Raw genomic sequence first — 25,447 nt, 5'->3', positions numbered from 1 at the left:
TTGACACCGTTGGTGTGATAGTTTGCCTCTGTTCCAGCGTCTCCTGAACCAGCAATCTCCAGTCCCAGCATCTCTTTGTTCCTGTGTCCTTCCCAGGTAGTACCTATCCGGACTGACTTCTTGGCACTGACCTCTGCCTGCCTGATCACTCTACTGTCTGCTACCTGGAACTGACCACTGCCTGCCTGACCACTCTACTGTCTGCTGCCTGGAACCGACCCTCGCTTGTCATGACTACGCACGGACTGATTCTGGTATTGACCCCTGCTTTGGCTGACCTCTTGGACTGATACTCTGGCTCTGACCCTTGCACTTCACTCGGACACTCTCTTCTGGCCCTCGGTGACCATCGAGCCAAAGTACTTGGATAACAAACCATGGCCTCCATGTGGCTAGACCTGCAGGCGCTGCCTGTCTCATCTGGAGGACCTCCCTGAACTGTTGCCTTCCCGAGGTCTCCGGAGCTTCCGGTTCAGGTCTAGCTCATCCACTCTGCATCAGGCAGCACAAGATGACACATTTAATATAGCCTCGGAGGAGACGCCAACGCGCACTGAATTTAGAAACTGGTTCTGCAGCCTGAGAAGCGACTTAAAAAGTTATAAAAGAGAGATCCATGAAATGTTGGATGATTTTCATGAAGAACTTACTTCTATGGGCCACAGAGTGGATGAACTTGATATTAGAACTCTGGAACACCCTCCCAATAGATCTCAGAATACAAGAAAACTTAAAAACTTTCAAAAAAGAGCTAAAAACATGGACGTTTACCAAAGCCTACTGCCTCACCCACTGACTCAAAACTCCGCTCCCATCATTTAACACTAAGAAAACAGATGGACCCAAGAAACTTGTGATTATTACTCAGTTCTGTAATATGTTTTGTTTAATCTACAATCCAAGTTCATAAATAATATCTTCTATGTTAACAACCATATGAACCGTTTTGGAAACACTATTAAACATCGTAACTTTGTAAACCGTTGTGATGGCAAAACCGAACGACAGTATATAAAACTCGATAAATAAATAGAATGGAGCGCCACACTGAATTTAACAAACAATTACAAGTAGTATGTAATGAGCTCCAGGACGAGAATGCCACCATGCGGGCCAAAATGGCGGACCTGGAGAACAGAGCACGAAGGGGAAACCTTCAATTTCATGGAGACTCCTGCAAATGCTGACTGTGAAAAAGTGATCACACGCTTCTGTACCTTTTTACTAGATAAAGATCCATCAGAAGCTTTTACTGATGGATCTTAAATTTGCAGAGCGCCCCACACATTGAGGCCGGTAGGCACCATTATTGTCTGCTTCCATGAATACTCTCAGAAAGAGAAAATAGCAAACCTGGCTAGAAAACAAGTCCGGTGGCAGTGGGAAAATCAGGAAATATCGATTTATGCTGACCTCTCCCAGGCAACACTGAAAAATAGATCGAACCTTAGAGAGGTGTCTCAGTTCCTTCGCAAATAAAACGTAAAATATCCATGGATGCATCCTTTTGGGCTTACTTTCACCTGGGAAGGAGTGACCTCTCAACTAAGATCCCTGGAGGAAGCTACAACCATCTTACAGGACAAAGGATTTCAATCGTCTGTTACAACCAGGACCTGGTGTCAAGAAACAAATTCTTAAAGGTCACAAAGAGCTACTGCCCATAACTGAAGCGAAATTCAGATACTAACACTAGGAAGGAAGGCTTATTTTGAAGGGGAACCTGGACACATGATATTTCTTGCGAGCCTTCTCTTTTATGAGATCATGGACATCCAGGACCTTTGGCTCTATGAGCAGATGTCTGGACATAATGTATGCTAGTATCATCAGGGGTTTTCTATTATAGCAAATGTTATGTTCTTGCTGTGTATTTCTTTTATACTGTTCAAAAACGGGTTACAGGGGGTTAGATGTTATCTTCCTCGCTTTCTTCCTCGTACGACGATATGGATCTGTGGGGAGGTGAATGCAGATCTATACTGAGGGGGATGGGGAGGAGCAAGGGGGGTATTTATCCATCTGAATATTTGACATCCTTCATCATAATGGATATCCTATGGGTTCTTAGTATCCACAATGACAGTACATTGCTAAACAAGTGCAGACTCATTGACCCTGTAGTCTTTGAGCAAGCCCCAAGTCCAGGGGCAGTTCTAATGGGGGAAGCTGGTAAGGAGGAATAGGTAAATTTCGGTTAACATGGCTACAATTCGAATAGGTTCCCTGAATGTGAAGGGCTTAAAATACTCCTTTTAAACAGTGATTGCTATTTACAGAATTGGGCCACTTACACGCTGATGTTATCTTTCTCCAAGAAACGCATCTGAAAGTCCGGTATGAAGCCTTGATGAAATCTCAGGCTTACCTGTCTCAATTTTATGCCCCGAGTTCTAATCGGGCGAAAATATGCAGGAGTGGGGGTACTCTTTGCCCAGCATTTTGTATTTGACTGTCAACTATGTATTAAAGACCCAATTGGACGCTATATTCATTCTAGTGATTTTAGTTGATGGTGTAGCATATACCTTAGTAAATATATATTCTCCCAATGTAAAACAAAGCTTCCTACACGTTACATCACTCCTACTGACACACAGCAAAGGTGCGCTACTCATTGGGGGAGATTTTAACTTAGTCTGGAATCCCACCATCGATGCCTCTAAAGGGCATGTATCCACCTCACGGTCACATAGATTACGATTACAAAAGCTTATGGATAATAGGCAGCTACTGGATGTATGGAGAACTCATTACCCGCAAACCAGATTTTATACGTATTATTCTGCTGCTCACTTATCACATTATAGGATAGATTATTTCCTTTCAGAATCTGGTTGTTTAACCAGATTCTTCAGGCCCACATCATACCAATTGCTTGGTCAGATCATGCCGCAGTGACTATTGATATTAACCTCCAGAATTATGATAAAGGGATTAGGTTCTAGTGTCTCAATGAATCTGCTAAATGATGAGGCATTTAACAAATCTTTTATTGAAAAAATTAAGGGATTTTCCCAGACTGATGACACAAGAGAAATAGCGCCCCCAATGGTATGGGAAGCTTTTAAAGCTTATTCGAAGGATTTATTGATAACGAGGGGTACCTATATCAAAGGATGTAAACTCCGGGAAGCACAGGTGCTTAGGGCACAGATCCTAACCCTCACCACACAACACCAATCTTCTGGATCAGGGAAGGTCTTAATTCAATTAAGGCAAGGGAGAATCTCCTGCATCTGGAGTCTGCCACTATGAATCATCAGCTATTATTAACAAAACAGGAGTATTTCGAGGGGAGTAATAAGGCTGGGAAACACCTTGCCCACAAATTAAAGAAAATGCAATACCAAAATCTTATAGCAAAAATTAAAAATGAACATGATGTCATGCTTACGACTAATACTAAAATTCGTAACCGCTTTCTTGCCTTTTACACAAACCTATATAGCGCCAGTTCAGCTATCTCTCAAGAAAAGGTAGATGAATTTTTAGAAAGGACCCCATTGCCAAGCTTAACGGAAGAAGCTCGGACTATCTTAGATGCTGAGATTTCTACTGTAGAAATTCTTAATATTATTAAATCCCTTAAACAAGGGAAATCGCCGGGACCTGATGGACTAACGGCTAAGTTCTACAAATAGTTTGGCCCCTACTTAGTTGTTCCTTTATAAAAAATGTTTAACTACCTTCGTATGGGGGGATCCTTGGGTCCTAATAAGGCGGGCATCACGATATTACCCAAACCAGGACGTGACCCTACTACATGCGGCTCCTACCAGCCTATTTCCCTGAAAAATATTGACCTCAAAATACTGACTAAACTATTGGCAGATCAGGTAAATAACTTCCTTACTGGCCTTATCCACCAAGATCAAGCTGGATTTATCCCGGGGAGGCTCGCTGGGGATAACATTAGAAAACTTATAGATTTAATGTGGCTGGCTCATCAACATCAAATGGAATCGCTATTTCTATCCATCAATGCCAAAAAGGCATTTGATATGGTGCATTGGCCTTTTCTGTTTGGTATGTTGAAAAAAATGGGTTTCGGACCTTTCTTTTGTGAATGGTTATCTAAACTGTATGAACACCCTAGGGCCTGTCTGAAAGTTAATGGTGGTTACTCGGACTGTTTTGAAGTCTGTAGAGGAACAAGACAGGGATGTCTACTATCTCCTATATTATTCGCCTTATTCCTGGAACCCCTGGCTATTAACATCAAACATAGTCATGAGATTGAGGGCTTTCGAGTAGGGACTGAATACTATAAGCTCTGTTTTTTTTGCGAATGACATCATGTTTAGAGTCATGGAACCTCATACCTCTCTATTGGGGATAGAGAGAGAGCTCCGTCTCTTTAGTGAAGCCTCAGGGTTTAAGGTTAATTGGGAAAAGTCCGAAATCCTTAATGTTACCTGTACAACAGCCAATGTCCAAAGGTTACAGCAAAATCACCCTTTTAGATGGACTTCCTATAAAATCAAATACTTGGGTATTTATTTGTCCAAACACCCTGCAGAGCTTTTTAATTTGAATTACACCCCTTTATTGCAAAAAATCTCAGCAGATCTGGAACAATGGAGCAATCTACCTATCTCTTGGCTAGGGCGCATAGCCACTATCAAAATGAACATTTTGCCCAAATTGTTGTATCTGTTCCAATCGCTTCCCATACCTATCTCCAATGCTTTCCTAAAACAATGGCAACGGAAAACCTTTAGTTTCATCTGGAAACGAAGGCCACACAGGGTGAGCAGAAATGTGCTTTATCAAACCAGCTCAGTTGCGTCCATTAGTCATGTGGCACAATATGCGGGATATGAAACACTGGGCCCACATAGAAGAATCACGGAGTCTGGCATGCCGTTATCATTTATACGTGGCAACCACAGAAAACTTGGAGGGCATGCCCTTCTATGCTCCCAACAACCAGGCACCCCATGCAGATCTGGGAGAGATGGAAGGAAAAATTAGTTGGCAAAAAAAAAATATTTTTATCTGTCTAGTTTATTTCATAACACTGAGTTCATCCCGGGTCTACCTATTACTGCCTTCCAGGTATGGAAGGAACAAACATTGACTAAGCTGGAATGTATTTGGGGAGGGGATAAAATACTATCATTTGACCATCTATGTCAGAAGCATCACTTACTGCAACTGAATTTTTAGCATATCATCAGATTTCCCATTTCTGTCAGAGCAAAAAAATTCAGCCTTAAATCGGGAAAAACTTTGTTCGAGGGGTTCTGTTCTACCTCAGTGCAACCAAAGGGTCTTATCTGTAAAGTTTATAATTATTGAATGTCCAAACTTAATGTGTTACAGCCCAATATTAAGGCCTGGGGGAAAGACCTAGCCAAAGAGCTGACCCCTGAGACTTGGGAGGATATTTACTTCCGAATCAGTAAAACCTCGGTATCATCTTCTATAATTGAAAATGTGTATAAGCTTTTATACCCTTGGTATATTACTCCTGAAAAACTTAAGAAAATCTCCAGGAGTTCTGAAGGTCTATGTTGGCGGGGTTGTAAAGTCCCTTGGGACATTTCTACACATGTGGTGGTCAGGGAATTGCATCAAATCCCTCTGGGCTCAAGTGGAAGTATTTCTAGTTACAGTGTTATCTTCCATAGTAAAATTATCTATTGAAAATTCATTGCTGCATTGTGTCGGCGAGGAGGGAACATACTCTGTACACCCTTTTTGTATTCATGTCTGTATTGCAGCCAGGCTGGAAGTAGTGAAGGCATAGAGGAACAGAGGATCCTACCCTCGCAGACATCCTCAGGCGATTGGATCAAGTGTGCACAATGAACAAGTTGACAGCAGAGAAGCACCGAACCTTGCCAAACTTTCATCAAATCTGGGATCCATACTTACGTTGGCGCAACTCTTGGGATACGTAAAGGGCCTACTATGGACTATATTGGAGAACTGTTCCCATACTACAGGATACTTAAGTGCTTCTCCAGGGTGAGAGACTTTGAAGGGGCGTGGGACATTGTTGAGATTTAAGTACAGGAACTGTGCACCATGTACAACTGGGATTACATTGGAGGGTGGCCAATGTAACCCCAATATTTAAAAAAGGCTCCAGGGGTGATCCGGGTAACTATAGACCAGTGAGTGTGACTTCAGTGCCGGGAAAAATAGTGGAAACTATTCTCAAGATCAAAATCGTAGAGCATATAGAAAGACATGATTTAATGGGACACAGTCAACATGGATTTACCCAAGGGAAGTCTTGCCTAACAAATCTGCTTCATTTTCTTGAAGGGGTTAATAAACATGTGGATAAAGGTGAACCGGTAGATGTAGTGTATTTGGATTTTCAGAAGGCATTTGACAAAGTCCCTCATGAGAGGCTTCTATGAAAACTAAAATGTCATGGGATAGGAGGCGATGTCCTTTCGTGGATTACAAACTGGTTAAAAGACAGGAAACAGAGAGTAGGATTAAATGGTCAATTTTCTCAGTGGAAAAGGGTAAACAGTGGGGTGCCTCAGGGTTCTGTACTTGGACCGGTGCTTTTCAATATATATATAAGTGATCTGGAAAGGAATACGACGAGTGTAGTTATCAAATTTGCGGATGATACAAAATTATTCAGAGTAGTTAAATCACAAGCAGACTGTGATACATTACAGGAGGACCTTGCAAGACTGGAAGATTGGGCATCCAAATGGCAGATGAAATTTAATGTGGACAAGTGCAAGGTGTTTGCATATAGGGAAAAATAACCCTTGCTGTAGTTACACGATGTTAGGGTTCCATAATAGGGAGCTACCACCCAGGAAAAAGATCTAGGCATCATAGTGGATAATACTTTAAAATTGTCGGCTCAGTGTGCTGCAGCAGTCAGAAAAGCAAATAGAATGTTAGGAATTATTAGGAAGGGAATTGTTAATAGAACGGAAAATGTCATAATGCCTCTGTATCGCTCCATGGTGAGACCGCAGCTTGAATACTGTGTACAATTCTGGTCGCTGCATCTCAAAAAAGATATAGTTGCGATGGAGAAGGTACAGAGAAGGGCAAACCAAAATGATAAAGGGGATGGAACAGCTCCCCTATGAGGAAAGGCTGAAGAGGTTAGGGATGTTCAGCTTGGAGAAGAGACGGCTGAGGGGGATATGATAGAGGTCTTTAAGATCATGAGAGGTCTTGAACGAGTAGATGTGACTCGGTTATTTACACTTTCGAATAATAGAAGGACTAGGGGGCATTCCATGAAGTTAGCAAGTAGCACATTTAAGACTAATCGGAGAAAATTCTTTTTCACTCAACACACAATAAAGATCTGGAATTTGTTGCCAGAGGATGTGGTTAGTGCAGTTAGTGTAGCTGGGTTCAAAAAAGGTTTGGATAAGTTCTTGGAGGAGAAGTCCATTAATGGCTATTAATCAATTATACGTAGGGAATAGCCACTGCTATAAATTGCATCAGTAGCATGGGTTCTTCTTAGTGTTTGGCCTGGTTTTGGCCTCTGTTGGAAACAGGATGCTGGGCTTGATGGACCCTTGGTCTGACCCAGCATGGCAATTTCTTATGTTCTTATGCTGGAATGTCTTATTGTTGTTAAGATGGATAAAGGGGAGGGGAGGGTGTTTAGGGGAAATAATGGACGCAAAATGGTGACATGATGTATTTATATTGTTTATTCACAATGTTTACTTGTTATCACCAATAAAACCATTAAAACAAAACAAAACAAAAAAAAAGAACCGTTTACGGCAAGTGTCTCCATCCGTGACTATGCTCAACACTACAACCCTTCCTGGACTGCCTGTTCCATACTCAGACTTTAAGGATGTCTTTTCCAAGACAAACGCTGATATCTTGCCACCACTTTGAGAATTCAACTGTCCCATAGATTTACTACCAGAAAGATGCCATCCTAAGGGCAGAACTTATCCCCTATCACTTCCAGAAACACAAGCCATGTCTTATATCAAGGAGAACTTAGATAAAGGTTTCATCAGCCCTCTAATTCCCCAGCAGGAGCAGGGTTTCTTCTTCGTAAAGAAGAAGGATGGCAGCTTGAGGACCCTGCATAGACTAAAGAGGCTTGAACGCAGTGACTCATAAAGATTACTACCCATTGCCGCTTATTAGCAAATTATTTGATCGTCTGCAGGGTGCACAAATTTTTACGAAATTGGACCTCCAAGGGGCGTACAACCTTGTACGAATCCAACCAGAAGATATATGGAAGACCGCCTTCAACATGGAGAGATGACCACTATGAGTACGTAGTGATGCCCTTTGGGCTTTGCAATGCCCCTCCAGTGTTTCAACACAATGAATGAGATCTTTGAGACCTTTTATACTCCTTTGTCGTGGTATATCTGGACAATATACTAATATTCTCCAAAGACCCTAAAGTACCATCGTTCCCACGTCCAAAACAGTCCTCCAGTGCCTCAGGGAACATCATCTCTATGCGAAATTAGAAAAGTGTAATTTTTGTAAAATGGCCGGGATTATTTTATTAGTTAAACCTGGCCGGGTCCCTTCTGTATGTGGCTCGTACAGGCCTATTTCTTTGCTAAACATTGATATCAAGTTGTTAGCAAAAATCCTGGCGAATCAATTAAATTGTTTTATCACTCAACTGGTAGGGGTTGACCAGGCTGGTTTTATTCCAGGTCGAACCACCGCTGACAATGTCCACAAAAATTATTGATACTATATGGTATGCCCAAAAACATAAATTCCGGCGGTGGCTTTGTCAATTGATGCGGACAAAGCATTTGACCGGGTGCACTGGCCTTATCTCTTCCAAACATTGGAATATATGGGTTTTGGCGCCTCCTATTTGCAGTGGTTGGGTCAGCTTTACCATTCACCCTCGGGCTTGTTTGAAGATTAATGGCGGTTACTCAGCTCCCTTTGATGTGGGTAGGGGGACTAGGCAGGGTTGCCTGCTCTCCCCGCTCCTTTTTGCATTATTTCTGGAGCCGTTTGCTATTAACATACATAGAAATACAAATATTTCTGGAGTGACAATAGGAGATTTCATCACAAAAAAATTTCTCTCTATGCTGACGACATACTATTTACGCTCACAGATCCAGCAAATTCCCTTGACTGTGTAATGAGGAGATGGAGGCTTTTGGTAGGGTTTTCTGGTTTTAACAGTAAACTGGGATAAATCAGAGGTACTTAATATCAACTTACACTCACCGCTCAGTGAGTCAACTACAGGAGTTGTTTCCTTTAAATGGGCCAAAACCCAAATTAAATATCTAGGGATCCAGTTGACTGCCTCTCCCGATTTTGTTTGACATCAATTACACCCCCTTTGGAGTAAATCTCTAAGGATATGGAGGAGTGGAGCCGCTACCATATTTCATGGCTGGGAAGAATGGCTGTTTTTAAGATGAGCATTCTCCCGAAATTACTCTATCTTTTCAGACGCTCCCGGTACAGGTTTCAGTATCCACGTTACAACAGTGGCAGAGGCGTTGTATGAATTTTATTTGGGGGGGGTCGCAGGCCCCGGGTTGCCAGGAGAGTCTTAACCCAACCAAAACGTATGGGTGGTTTGGGAGTACCGGATCTTATCCGTTACTTTCGTGCCGCTCAGTTCAAAAAACTTGTAGATCCTGCATCTCACCAGACGACCGAAGCAGTGGGACGCTTATTAATCAGGAACTTAATTGGAGACATAACCACTTTCTAGTTTTATATGGCAGCCTAAACAATACTTGACAGGTAGACATAGACTACGCGGTGCTGCCATCCCTCCACACTTATGCGGCTTCAGTTATGGAACGATATGGTGCTTCGTTGTTGGGGTAATAGGGGCATATCATGCTAGCATACATATTTGTATACCAACAAAGCTTTTAGAGCCCGGGATTTGAGAGCTCGGCCTATTTAGAGTGGAGAGAGACGGGGCATCTGGACATGGGGACATGTTTGGGGTTCCTCATCCTTACGCCCTTTTGCTGACCTTCAGCGGGCTTATAGATTTACCTGAGTCGGCCAGGTACTTCTACTTACATTGGCTCACTTTGCTAGGACTAACTTGCTTGCTACAACATTTAGCCCAGGGTGCATCCGATTTTGAAAAGTTATGTGAGAGGGCTCATAGCTGTACTAGAATATTGTCTAGGTTGTATCAAATGTTAATGGTACGGGAACCACCATTTATACCTTTCAAAAAGCTTTGGGAGCAAGACCTTCAGGTAACTGGACCCCTCAAATTTGGAAATCGATTTTTCAGAACGTGGGCAGGGGACATATTGCTGCTTCGCTCATTGAAAACTCTACAAGCTCCTATACCGATGGTTACAGGTGTCCTTCCCAATTGCATAAATACACACCTCTTTACCCTGATACATGTTGGCGATGTTGTACAGAGGAGGGTACATTCTTTCACATGTGGTGGGCCTGAACCCATGTTAAGACGGTCTGGGGGAAAGTGTTTCATGGTTAAGCGAAATTTTTCCTGGCATGCTGGTTTTCACACCTGCACAGGTGCTGTTGGGTCAGGCGAAGCCTGGAGTGCCGAAGGTCTTTACACCAGTTCACTCAGTACATATCACAGCCAGTCGCTGTGAGATAGCGAGATTGTGGAAATCCCCCAACCTCCCTAAGATAGAGGACATCCAACAAAAAGTACGGAGGATTTATTTACTATCTCAAATCAAGCCTATAAACACAAGAGAGTGTCCTGCTTTGCGTCAATTTGGCTCCCATATCAAAAATGGTTCTCTAAAATGTCTGGGGTTACAGTGACTTGAATATCGTTTGGATTTCGGACGAGGCCTATTTCTTGTCTTACGTCCCCAGGTTATCTCAAGGTGGTTTCCTAGACTTCCCTGACGGTGACCTCAGTTGTCTCTTAATGACTTTGTGTACTTGTGAAGCATGTGGGGGGGGGGGAGTGGGTATAATAATTAAATGAACCATAAAGGTCTGCGTGCGGGGGGAAAAACACAGCTTGGACTGCTTTGTAATGATTAATGTTTGCACTATCAGATCAATGTTGTTCACTTGGTTCACTCCATTTATGATTGCATAACTTGGTTGGTATGTAACTTTCTGCTGGTTCAATAAAAATCTTAAATACAAAAAAAAAAGAAAAGTGTATTTTTGAACAAGCCAGTCTTCCATTTCTAGCGCTACATCATTTCCAACCGTGGCTTCACCAATGGACCCCGATAACTCCAGGGTATTCGAGATTGCCCACCACCAGGTGGGCATCCGCTCCCTACAAAGATTCCTTGGGTTTACAAAACTACTATCGAAACTTTATCGTGAATACTTCTCCCTAGTCACGCCACTTACCACCATGACTAAAAAGGGATTTGACCTCAGAGTGTGGAGTCCCAAAGCCCAGTCAGCATTCCATGCCTTGAAGGAAGTCGCCTGTTCCGGTCCATGTCTACGTCATCCAAATCCTAATCATCCCTTCATTGTCGAAGTTGTACGCATCCGCCCATCAGAGCAGGAGCAGATCTGAGTCAATACTCCGCTAAGGGAACCTTAGTACCATGCTCCTTCTACTCACACAAATTCTCCACTGAACAGAATTACACTATAGGGCAGGGGTCGAGAAACCCATGGCTCGCAAGCCAGATATGGCTCTTTTGATGGCTTGCATCTGGCTCGCAGACAAATCTACTAAATCAGTGTGTCGCCACACTTTCCAGTCCCCCGCTGACCCAGCTGCTCCCCGGTCCTCCTCTCCGCCCGGGCTTAAAATGCTGTCAGCCCGGCGGAACGCAGCAGAATAGCTGGAGTCGGCGGCACCGGCATGCTCTCTTCTTCCCGCCCCCCACCCCCCCGGCGGCCCTGGAAGAGGAACGGGTGCGTGCGCGGGAAGAAGAGACCACGCTAGTGTGGTCAGCGTCGGTCCGACGAAAAGAAGACTGTGCAGCGCGGCTCGGAGGAAAATAAAGAAGAGCTTCAACCGCGGCTGGCTGATGGGACTCCTCCTCCGCGAGGGCTGAAATGAAGGAGGTTAGCGTTGGGAGGAGGCTGCTGCTGCCGTGAGTTCCCGGGGCTGGGGGTGGGGGAGAGAGAGAGTGAATGAGCGAGGCAAGCATGTGTGTTGAGATCCTGTGTGTGTGAGTGAGAGATTGCATGTATGTGAATGATTGAGAGCCTGTATATGTGAAAGAGAGTATGTCTGTGATTGAGAGCCTGCCTGTGAGAGAGAGAGCATGAATGTAAGTTTACGATTTGGAACCTGTATGTGTAAGTTTGTGATTGAAAACCTGTTTGTGTGAAAGAGTATGTGTGTATGATTGAGATCTTTGTGTGGAGAGAGAACATGTGTATGTATGATTAAGAGCCTGTGTGTATAAGTAAGAGAGAGCATGTGTGTCCGTGTGTGATTGAGAGCTGGTTTAGGTGATGGAGCATGTGAGTATGTGATTGAGAGCCTGTGTGTAAATGAGAGAAAGAGAGGACATGTTTGTAAGCATGTGAATGAGAGGCTGTGTGTGAGAGAAAAAGACAGCATGTATTTATGTGATTGAAAGCCTGTGTGTGTAAGCGTGAAAAGATAGACAGCATGTGTGTAAATGTGTAATTAAGAGCCTATATAAGTCAGAGAGAAAAAGCATGTGTATATATGAGTGACTGAGAGCATGTGTGTATAGGTGTGTAATTGAGAGCCAGTGTGAGAGAGAGCGCTGGTATGTGACTGAGAGAGGAGAAAAGTTCCAAGCAAAACCACCCCTCCTCCTGCTAATTCAGAACAATCTCAGGACACCTGGATATCAAACATTCCCAGGTATGCAGAGCAAAAAAATTTTTGTATCCTTATTATTTTTCATTACTGGGTCTTTGTGGTCTGCTATTTTGAAATATTTTGTTGGTATCTGGAAATTTTTTATATGAGTTTTAATATTGGATATTCCACTCATCAGCTGTTTCGAAATATGTTCTTTTTGTTAGTACAATTTTACTGCTGATGATTTATATTTCTTGATTTGTTTTATAAGGATGGGTGATGTTTCTTTTTTCCTTTGTTTACACTGCATACAGAGACTCTGGCTTTGTTTGCAGTTTTCCAATTCAGTTTTTTCTGCATGCTTCTAGTTATGCGTTTTGGTCTCTTTATTCTATGTTAGGTGAGGGTCAGCACGTGATTCAGGTGAGGTTTTCTGCTGGCGTGTAGCTTCTGTGTAGGACTCTATAGCAGCCTGACTTGGTCCATTTTCCTAATAGCAGATGTATTGGTGTCTTAAGGCCTGGTGTAATATTTTCAGAGACTTATTGTACTTTAAAAGTGTGATCTTACATAAAATGCACACATTTACTTGTATTTAGTTTTAAACATATTGTATGGCTCTCATGGAATTACATTTTAAAATATGTGGCGTTCATGGCTCTCTCAGCCAAAAAGGTTCCTGACCCCTGGTCTACCAGCTCCTCACCCACAGTCTCCACCAGCACTGCTCGTCCACAGTACTCCCGGGCATCTCCAGGCCCATCGGGGCCTACTCCCTCGCAGCACTCCTTGCATCGGGGCTCGGCGTCCTCCACGGCGTTGGCCCGGCCCACTAGCGCGCGCGGAATTCCCGGACATTTAAAGGGCCAAGCACGGGAAAGTCATCCGTGATGCACCCCGATGACGTCACCTGAGCCCCTGTATATAAAGCTGGGCTCAAACCTCTGCTCTTTTCCTTGGCAATCGGGTCAACACCGTTGGGTGTGATTAGTTTGCCCTCTGTTCCAAGTGTCTCCTGTTCCAGCGTCGCCTGTTCCAGTGTCTCCTGTCCCAGCATCTCCTTGTTTCTGTTTCCTTCCCAGGTAGTACCTATCCGGACTGACTTCTTGATACTGACCTCTGCCTGCGTGACCACTCTACTGTCTGCCGCCCTGGAACTGACCCTCGCTTGTCACGACTATGCACGGACTGATTCTGGTATTGACCCACTGCTTTGGCTGACCTCTCTTGGGCTGATACCTCTGGCTCTGACCCTTGCGCTTCACTCAGACACTCTCTTCTGGGCTCCCAGTGACCATCGGGCCAATGGTACTTGGGATAACAACTGCGGCCTCCACGTGGCTAGACCTGCAGGCCACTGCTTGTCTCATCCAGAGGACCTCCCTGGATCTGTTGCCTTCCCGAAGTCTCCGGAGCTTCCGGTTCAGGTCTAGTTCATCCACTATGCATCAGCCCCGCACCCTGCTTGGCTGATCTCTCCTCTCCGGGAGACCACCGGAGGCCCACCTAAGTCCAGGCGGGTCCGGGTTACCCAAGAGCTCAACCTGCAGAAACTCTGGATTGTTATTGGTGAAGCTTCAGCTAGCCTCTGTCTCCTTGTGTGTTCCGCCTCGTGGTGGCAGGCGCTCTCTGGGTCCGACCAGAGGGCCGTACCAATCCTGCACCAGGCCAAGGGTCCACCTCCAGCGCAACATTAGGTACGCCATTGAATTTGACAAACCTGGAAATACATCAAAGGTTCATCAGCAAACTTCTGAGGAGATCTGCCACAGATCTGAAGAATTAAACACACATGATTCTTCAGAACATGGCCTCCATTTTGTTATTTCTCTGAAAATCCACATCTACTTTTTTTTGGATTTTACCCACAAACTGCTGGTAAAAGTGCATCGAGTCAGGGGACCATTTTTAAACTCCAGCAAACTGGGAACATGGTGAAATCCTTCATCTCATTCCGAATTTGACTCTGGACCATTCACACCATCTCCAGCCCTGCAATGTATTTGTCTCCCTAAATGATGGCAGGGGATATTTACTGGCACAGGCCGACTGGTGATTAACCTTGAGTCACTGCTGCCATTCTTTCAGGGTTCAGGCTTAACCTCGGGGCAGAAAACCTGGACAAAACAAACAACTTCTGCGTCATCTGCCTTGCGAGTGAGCACATGCTGGTTTACTTTTTCGTTGTCCTTGTTGACTCACGCTAACCAAACAGAGACCATCAGGGGGGCATTAGAAACACTTGCTGAGTGGACAATAAGTTGTTTAACTCAGACACAATTTTACAGATTTCACTTTCTGAAACCTCAGCAAAGGAATCCCATAAAACTGGTTGTGCCAAATCAATTCCATCTTGATCACCTGCATGGTTCTTAGATTAGCAGAGAGCTTTATATTTTATCATGAAAGTAAAGACCCAAAAGCCTCTGCATCCAGCTTAAACCACATTGCCAAGTTACCCAGTTCACAGAGAGAGATTGTAAGGCCGTCTTGGGATTTCTGACTATTATAATTAATGAGGTTTGGGGTGGACCCTTGGACACTGTGGCAGCTGACCACGCCAACGGGGGGAAGTCCCGTGAGGGCCACAGGTCAGGCTCAGCTTAGGACATACACACACATAGATTGATCTTTTATTAGACAATGAGGTGAAGCCACCAGAGGTGGCAGTGGTGAGCAACAGAAGTAGCCCGGCTGGGCTAGTATCCCTCAGACGCTGGAACAGCGACTCCTCCGGTAGCAGTGCTGTAGTGGAAAGAACTAAGAATAATGAGTACAGTGGAGTATGCACAAAGCCCAGTATGGAGAACCCCCAGGATAGGGAGAGCAGGCCCTCGAGGAGCGAGTACCTGGTTCCAGGGAACAGCTCTGAGGTGAAGATGGTAGTACTCACTGGTGTTGAAGATAGTGAATCCCTCCAGGCAAAAGAGAAGGTAGGAGCAGGCAGCGAGTCAGGGAACATGGGCCCTCGAGGAGCGAGTACCGGTTTCCTGATAGCGACCTGAAAAGCAAGTGAGGCTCCTGAGGAGCGGGTACCCCGTTAGCATTAAGAGTCCATTGGAAGATTGGAGAGGCAGAGTAGCTGGGTATGGAGAGCAAATCCATCCGTAAGATTCCCCCTTGCTAACTCAAAGGCTAGTAAACATCGTAGGCTTTAAATATCCGGGCAGCATGAGGTCATCACAGGGGTACGCCCCTGAGGTTCGCGCCAAGTAGGAAATAAGAGTGAGGGCCGCGCAGCGCACGCGCCCTAAGGTACCAGCGGAGCATGGCGGGAGGCAGCGCTCAAGCCAGTTCGGGAACGCCGGAGAAGACGGCAGGCAAATGCCGCGGCAGCCAGGCATCCATCCATAGCGAGAGGAGGTGTAAAGAAAGAAAGGTAGGGGGAGTGAAGCCGTTGGGAAGGGAAGGTTGCAATACTGACAACCCCATTCTGATGCACTATGGGACCTGGAGCACTGAATTTAATGGAAAGAATCAGACTATAAATCCTATCCTGCTTTGGGAAGAAAGTTCAGAACCAGGACCATCCCAAATGTCTCCTTCCTGGAACTGAGTAACTTGGTAGCTCTTTGGTGGTTACTGCACAACATTAGAAATACATCCCATGCATCAGGAAATATTTTTTTCCCATAGATAAGCAGCTGAATTAGCTATGCTGTCTGGGTACATCCTCCGTGCCACTAGGTGGCGGAGCTCTCTAAGATCACCCAAAGTCTTTTGGTGAGGTGTTCCTCCCTGCATACCAGCCGTGTCTCCTCGAGGCTCCTCAGTCCGTTTTTTTCCACGCAGCTGAAGGCACGTGGAGCTCTTCTCTCTGTGAGAAAAAAGAAACTTCTGATGAAAAAATCTGACAGGAAACTGTTTTATAACTTGGCAAAAGATTCTCCCTTCACTAAACATGCCTAGACCAGGTTTTAAGTTTTGTTAATGTGGAAAAGTAATGTCTGTGACTAACAGACATCAGTTTTGCTATTTATGCCTTGGTCCTAGACATGACCAGCCTAACTGCCCGGACTCCGGCCGCATGTCCCCATGGGCACAGTGCCAGAGGGCTGAAAAATTTGCCCATTTGAGACAGGGAGCATTTGGCTTGTATGCCCCCTCTGAATCTTCAGTGAAGTTGGCCCCGGGACCGAGGTAGACTCCAAAAGCCCAGGGTGATCAAAGGGCTGCATTTGCGGACCCTCCCGGTCCAAAGAAAAGTAAAAAATTACTGACCCAGCACGCACAGAGCGCGGGAGATGCGCCAGGGATGCAATCTTGCGTCGATGCCTCGTGATGTCAACGCACCTCCGATGTTCAATGGCGAAGAAACTTCACCGCATTGAAGAACTAAAGCGTCGAAGGAACATCGACGCACCAGCGCTCCATAGATACTGACTCCACTCGCCGATGCACTCAAGACATTGCGTCGATGCCGAAGCAACATGGCGCACAGCCGACACTCCCAATGCATCCAGTCTATACACCTAAGAAGCATCACACAGGAAAAGAAGTCCTTCACCTTTAGTGTTAATATAAGAAAGTCCATCTTCATGAAGATACGAATTGCTTTCTTCCTTTGCTTCTTCGGAGACATCTCATCATCGTGGACTCTCAGATTTGCCAGAGCCACTTCACACCCTGCCGACTCATTCCCCTGTGGATGACATCACTTCAGAGGCTCCAGAAGTTCCTCCCCTTAAGCCAGGGGTGCCTCCACTAGATATACATCCAGAACCGACACTGTCAACGTTGGCTTCCAATACCATCTTACAAATTAGTAACATTTTATCTCAATTCCTTCAATCCTTGGAGAAGCAATACCATCCTACTCCTGCTGAACCACTAGAGAGGCCTTCGTCCCCTCAACCGGGACCAGCACCAAAAGCATTACCTAGAGCCCCTTCGCCTCTGACGATTGATACTTCATCGTCACACTCTTCCCCTGGGTCATCAACGGGGTACCCGTCCGACCCACAAGAGTTACCACCAGAGCCGATCTCCCCGCCAGAAGATCTAACATACTCTCAATTTTTAGAAAAAGTTGGTCTCCGGTTGGGAGTCAAAACCAAAAAGATACCAGACCCCAGACAAGAAATGTTTGGCATACTTAAAATCTTTGACACTCCTGCTGAACCAACGGCACTATCTTCCCATCCAGTTCTAGAGGCACTGTTGGAAAAGTCCTGGGACTCACCGTTCTCTGCTACACTTACTGCGAGGAAAATGGATTTGAAATATAGAATGCGTGATTCACCTTTCTATGCCAATGTACAGCTACCACACGCTTCAGTGGTTGTAGAATCAGCCATGCAAAAAGCAAGAAAAACCAGGCTACATTCTAATAACCAGCCAGGTCGTGATAATAAAACTTTGAATGACTTTGCTAAAAAAGCTTACTAGTCAGGGGTCCTCAACGCCAAAATACAAAAACATCAATTTTATGTGGCGCAATACCTCTTTGAATGTCTGCAGTCTTTAAAGCCTATATTACAACGGGCATCACTTGACAATACCACTCCACCTGAATTTCATGATGTGGAGGAAGGTCTTCGTCATCTTGTAAGATCCATTTTTGAGGGATATGAAACCTCGGCAAAGATGTCAGCTAATGCGGTTGCAGCTCGACGACTAGCTTGGTTGCAATCTAGCGCCATACGTGACGACGTTCACGAAAAACTAGCCAACCTCCCCTGTAGACCAGACAATTTGTTCGGCGACAAACTAACAGAGACTGTTGCTAAATTAAAGTAACAGAAAGTGGCGGTACTCTCGTTAACATGAGACATCAACCTCGAAAAGACCCTTCAGTTCCTATAAGAAACCTTATCCCAGATGACAATATCGTCCTTATCCGACCTACAAGCCACAACAATATCCATGTCAACAGCCTTACCAACAACCAACGCCTCGTCAACGACCATGTGCTCCTCGTCAGCCTTGGCAAGCGGCTGATCCTCAACTGCCCAAAAACCAAAGTTTTTAGGGATAACACAGCCACCACTACCCAACCAGAAAGTTGGAGGATGGCTGTCCCACTTTCTCTTTCAATGGAGCACTATAACCCTCGGACTCATGGGTCCTCAACATCATACGAGACGGATATTCTCTCAATTTTACATCCCTTCCTGCATTACCACATCAAGTGGTACCAAAAATTTCATCTCACAAAGAAACTCTTCTTCAGGAAGTATACCAGCTACTCCATCAACGCTGCATACGGGATTTGCTACCCTCCCAACTTCACAAGGGTTTCTATTCACAATGCTTCCTCATTCCCAAAATATCGGGGGGACTCCATCCTATTTTGGACCTCCGCTCCTTCAACAAATTCATAATGAAAGAGAAATTCAAAATGACTTCTCTCAAATCCATCCTCCCCTTCCTACAGCTGGGGGATTGGATATGCTCCATAGATCTAAAGGATGCATATGCCCACATACCAATACATCCCAAATCTTGGACTTACCTCTGTTTTCAAGCGGACCAGAGACACTTCCAATACAAGGTTCTACCGTTCGGTCTCTCCTCTGCACCCAGAGTATTCACGAAATGTCTAGCGGTAGTGGTGGCACACTTACGACGACAAGGGATTCAAATATTCCCCTATCTCGACGACTGGCTTTTAGTAGCCCCCAATCCAGTTCTCCTGTGGAACAGCTTACTTCAAACCATAAACTGCCTGGACAATCTAGGTCTTCTCATAAATTAAGAAAAGTCACATATGCAACCGACGCAAACACTCATCTTCATAGGGGCGTCTATAGATACTATTCAAGACAAAGCTTTCCTGCCACAATCTCGAGCATTAGCTCTCACCACACTGGCTCAACATCTCTTACCACTTGCCAAAACGTCGGCCCATCAAGTCTTAACCATACTGGGTCATATGGCAGCATGCATCTATGTGGTCCCATACATGAGACTTCACATCTGTCGTCTATAGTGGGGTCTGAAAAAACAATGGTCTCAATTTCTAAGTCCCTTATTAACACACCTGTACAACTTACAACCGCTGGTGGCTAATCCCACTGGCATTATCACAGGGCTCACCTCTCAGGCCCTTACGACAACAACTCATTCTCACGATGGATGCCTCCCCCAGAGGATGGGGAGCCCATCTTTCCAACCTTCAGACTCAAGGGTTGTGGGCCACCCACGAACGCAATTATCACATAAACTTCCTAGAATTGAGAGCTATCAAATATGCCCTGCAGGCCTTTCAAAACACTATACTAGGCCGTATCGTCATGATCCACACCGACAATCAAGTGGCAATGTTTTACATAAATAAGCAAGGCGGGTCAGGTTCATGGAACCTGTGCAAAGAAACAATACAGATTCTAAACTGGGCCCACTCCAAGGCGATCTCTTTCCAAGCCACTTATCTACCAGGAATCAACAATTCAAAGGCAGACAAGTTGAGCAGAACTTTTTATCCCCACTAGTGGGAACTCGATCAAACTGTCGCCAATCGAATCTTCTCCATTTAGGGTCTTCTCCAATAGGCCTCTTTGTGACAGAATACAACAAAAAAGTCGACCTCTTTTGCTCAGTATACCCCAGCACATACCGGATAGCACAAGATGCTTTCCCTCCTGGACTGGTCTCAGGACCTTCTTTACACGTTCCCTCCTATTCCATTGATCTCCCGAACAGTACAGAGATGCATTGAGGACAATTCCAACTTGATTCTCATCGCTCCAGCAATGCCACATCAACCGTGGTACAGCTATTGTTACGTTCATGGATCCTTGGGCCAGCTAGAGGGTGATGGTGGAGCAGTGGGAGGAACCCACCGCGGAGTTGTAGCCGGGAGGCGGACTTGCAGAAGAGATCTGATGGCAGAAGCAGAGGTCCGAGGAAGTCTTCACCACTGGAAGCCCGTGGTCCCCCCGGGAGGAGCCTGTGAGGACTCGAACCGCTCGGACTTAGGCGTAAAGAAGAAGTTGGAGCTGGGAGACCAACAGGATGTACACCACTGGAAGCCTGTGGTCCCCCTGGGAGGAGCCCGTGAGGACCCGAGCCGCTTGGACTTAGGAGCGGTCTCTGAAGGACGAAGAGATAGAAGTACTCCAAATCAAGACGGGACGTAGAGATGCCAGAAGCCTGGTCAGGCCAAGGGGTCAGGGTAGGCCGCAGACAGCAGTAACCAAGGACGAGCCAAAGTCAGGAGCCAAGAAGACGATCCAAAGTCAAAGTCAGGAGCCAAGCTGGGGTCAGAAGCCAGGAAGACGCAGGAACGAGGACAGGACAGCAACTAAGCAACTCAGGAGAATGAAACCTCGTTGCAAGGCAAGGGAGAAGACTGCCAAGCAAGTTTAAATACTGTCAGCGTCTGACGTCATCTTAGGAGGTGGAGCTGTCCTTTCCCACACTGGTCCCTTTAAATTGCTGAGCCCCTGCGCACGCGCCTAAGGGGTGGGGGCAGCTGCCGACCAGCGGCAGCGTCTCAGCAAGGGAGGCCGTGGGAAGGGCCTAGCGAGGCCCGGATGGAGTACTGCAGTCCCCGGAGCGGCCTTGGGGTAAGTGAGGAAGCCGTCCGGATACATCCACGGTCCGGACCACAACAGCTTTCTGGTCCAACTGTCAATTTACAAACCGATATGTCTGGGGAATGCCCCAACCCTCCTCACCCAACAACAAGGGTCAATGCGCCACCCACTCCATGCATCACTAAATCTCACTGCATGGAGATTGAAAGGATCACGTACCAAAATCTGAACCTCTCTCCACAGCTGGAAGATATTTTGATCGTGTCCAGGAAACCTTCAACACACCAAAACTACCACTGCAAATGAGTACGTTATATATCTTGGTGCTCCTTAACGAATGCAGACCCACTAACGTGTCCATTGGAACTTCTTCTAAGTTACCTCCATCTACTTTATAATTAGGGATTGGCCACTGCCTCCCTTCGGGTTCATCTTAGTGCTATAGCAGCTTACCACGCTCCTCCAAATGGAGAGTCAATAGCTTGTCATACCCTTATTTCTCGATTTATGAAGGGTGTTCTTCATCTACGACCCTCCTTAAAGAAACCACCAATTCCATGGGATGTTAACTCGGTGCTCGAACAACTTATGTTACCACCTTCGAACCAATGGACAGCTGCCCATCTTCGCTACCTATCCTGGAAAGTACTATTCTTAGTCGCCCTTACATCCGCAAGGCAAATCAGTGAACTTCAAGCACTAGTTTATTACCCACCTTATCTGGAATTCTACCACGACAAGGTGACACTACGTACACACCCTAATTTCCTTCTGAAAGTGGTCTCTGATTTTCACTTAAATCAGACCATCACCTTGCCAACATTCCATCCCAGACCACACGCAAATGATAGCGAGCGGCATCTACATACATTGGACTGCAAACAAGACTGTTTGCAGTCCAAGACTGTTACAAGAACAGAACTCAGTCTCCTAACAAACATTCACAACTTTTCCTCTCATTCAATCCAAACGCTTCAGGACTTCCCGTTTCTAAACGAACCTTATCATCCTGGATAACTAATTGCATATGTTTCCGCTATCTAAAACGTTCTGAATCCTTATCCTCCACACCAAAAGCCCACCAAGTACGAGCGATGGCTGCCTCCGTCACACATCTTCATAATGTGCCTATCTCAGATATATGTAAAGCAGCTACATGTTCATCTCTACACACTTTCAAATCTTATTATTGGTTTAGACAAACAAACCAAAGCTGATGCAGAGATGGGGTGGATAATCCTAGCAAAAAACACTTTTGCTTCAACTCACTAATAGGAACTGTCCACTTATCCTATAGTATTAGGTGTCCGATTCCATATCTCTATATACTCACATAACTACATGCTCAATACTTCAGCTGGTGAGTCCCAGACAGAATGGCTAATTCAGCTGCTTATCTATGGGGAAAAAAGCAAGTGTTGTGTCCGTTGCTGTCCAACGACTCTGCTCCGCCCACCTTACCTCGTTGGCGACTCCCTTCGGGGTTGATGGAAGGCTAGCTGATGCAGCGTCTCCTGGCCATCCTCCTCCGGCGTTCCCAGACCGGCTCGACACTGCAAGCCGCCATGTTGACCAGATGCCTAAGGGCGCACGTGCGGCCCGACTGATGTACCAGTGTTGGCGCGAATCTCAGGGGCGTCCCCCTGAGATGACGTCACCAGCTCAGCTGTAGAGAAACTGGGAACACTGTTCCAATACCTGAGGGACTACAGCCCAGTCAGGCACTTCCAGCTCACTACTGCCACCTCTGGTGGTTTACCATATTGTCTAATAAAAGAACTAGTGTGTGTCTGTCTCCTACACTAAGCCTGACCAGATTTCCCCCAAGGGCGTGGTCACCTGCCACTGGTCCAAGGATCCACCGACAACTACTCTAATAACTACAAATTGCTAAATACCAACTTTAACAGAGATTTCTGACAGATTGCTAACTCCGCACGGAGAACACGTCAGCAGGTTTGCTTACCGTAAACAATGTTTTCCGTAGATAGCAGATGAATTAGCCATGCTGACCCGCCCGCCTCCCCTGGACAGTTCACCATTGCATTCATCTCGCTTTGATATGGACTGAGGAGCTTTGAGGAGACACGGCTGGTATGCAGGGAGGAACACCTCACCAAAAGACTTTGGGTGATCTTAGAGAGCTCCGCCGCCTAGTGGCACGGAGGATGTACCCAGACAGCATAGCTAATTCAGCTGCTTATCTAGGGGGAAAAATATTTCCTGATGCATGGGATGTATTTCTAATGTTGTGCAGTAACCACCAAAGAGCTCAGCCACCCTGGGAACACTGTTCCAATACCTGAGGGACTACAGCCCAGTCAGGCGCTTCCAGCTCACTACTGCCACCTCTGGTGGTTTACCATATTTTCTAATAAAAGAACTAGTGTGTGTCTGTCTCCTACACTAAGCCTGACCAGATTTCCCCCAAGGGCGTGGTCACCTGCCACTGGTCCAAGGATCCACCGACAACTACTCTAAATAACTACAAATTGCTAAATACCAACTTTAACAGAGATTTCTGACAGATTGCTAACTCCGCACGGAGAACACGTCAGCAGGTTTGCTTACCGTAAACAATGTTTTCCGTAGATAGCAGATGAATTAGCCATGCTGACCCGCCCGCCTCCCCTGGACAGTTCACCATTGCATTCATCTCGCTTTGATATGGACTGAGGAGCTTTGAGGAGACACGGCTGGTATGCAGGGAGGAACACCTCACCAAAAGACTTTGGGTGATCTTAGAGAGCTCCGCCGCCTAGTGGCACGGAGGATGTACCCAGACAGCATAGCTAATTCAGCTGCTTATCTAGGGGGAAAAAATATTTCCTGATGCATGGGATGTATTTCTAATGTTGTGCAGTAACCACCAAAGAGCTCAGCCACCCTGGGAACACTGTTCCAATACCTGAGGGACTACAGCCCAGTCAGGCGCTTCCAGCTCACTACTGCCACCTCTGGTGGTTTACCATATTTTCTAATAAAAGAACTAGTGTGTGTCTGTCTCCTACACTAAGCCTGACCAGATTTCCCCCAAGGGCGTGGTCACCTGCCACTGGTCCAAGGATCCACCCACAACTACTCTAAATAACTACAAATTGCTAAATACCAACTTTAACAACAGAGATTTCTGACAGATTGCTAACTCCGCACGGAGAACACGTCAGCAGGTTTGCTTACCGTAAACAATGTTTTCCGTAGATAGCAGATGAATTAGCCATGCTGACCCGCCCACCTCCCTGGACAGTTCACCATTGCATTCATCTCGCTTTGATACGGACTGAGGAGCTTCGAGGAGACACGGCTGGTATGCAGGGAGGAACACCTCACCAAAAGAGTCTGGGTGATCTTAGAGAGCTCCGTCACCTAGTGGCACGGAGGACATACCCAGACAGCATGGCTAATTCATCTGCTATCTACGGAAAACACCGTTTACGGTAAACAAACTTGCTTTTCACAGAAAGGATAGTGGATGTATAATACACTCCTGGAGTCGGAGTGGTTAGTGGTGGCTAAAATGGTTAATGGACTTGAAGAAGTCAGGGCCTAAGCACAGATGATCCTTAGTTGCAAAAAAAAATAAATAAAAGGTCAGAAGCTTGAGCTTGCAGCAAATATTTCAAGTGCCTTACTCGAAAGATTAAATGTGTTGGGGATATTAAAAAAAAAAAAGGTAAAATGAATAATATGAAATGTTAGTCCGAGCAGAAAATGCAGGTAATTCTACAGGTGGCTCTGTCTGACAGACTGAAATGTAGAATTAACTGGCAGCTTGGGGGCATGGTTTGGCCACGGAGCGGAATGGTAGCCTGAGAAGCGGGCTCCAGTGCACCACGAGCGTAAATTTAAGATCTATTAACATCCATCCCCCCCGAAATTGAAGCTAAGTTGATGAGAGAGATTTTCCTGATGTCATGATCTGCTATGCTGGTGGGAGGAGCAATCAGATAGGGGTGTCAATCTAATTTATTCCGTAGGCGGACTCAGCAATCTGTTATAGACTGCCGGAGATAGTAGTTAGTGGATCCTTGGGCCAGTGGAAGATGACCACACCCACGGGGGAAGATCCCGAGAGGGAACACCGGCTAGGCTTAGAGTATGGAGACAGACACACACTAGTTCTTTTATTAAACAGGTCTTGAAACCACCAGAGGTAGCAGTAGTGAGCTGAAGTGCCCGGTAGGACTGTAGTCCCTCAGATACTGTAGCAGCGATCCCTGGATGGCTGAGCTGTTGAGAAACTGTAGACAGTGAGTAGGCAGGGTATGCAGAG

This window comes from Rhinatrema bivittatum, chromosome 7 (genome assembly GCF_901001135.1).
Source record: "Rhinatrema bivittatum chromosome 7, aRhiBiv1.1, whole genome shotgun sequence".
Lineage (NCBI taxonomy): Eukaryota > Metazoa > Chordata > Amphibia > Gymnophiona > Rhinatrematidae > Rhinatrema > Rhinatrema bivittatum.
Note: the sequence above shows the minus strand (reverse complement) of the source record.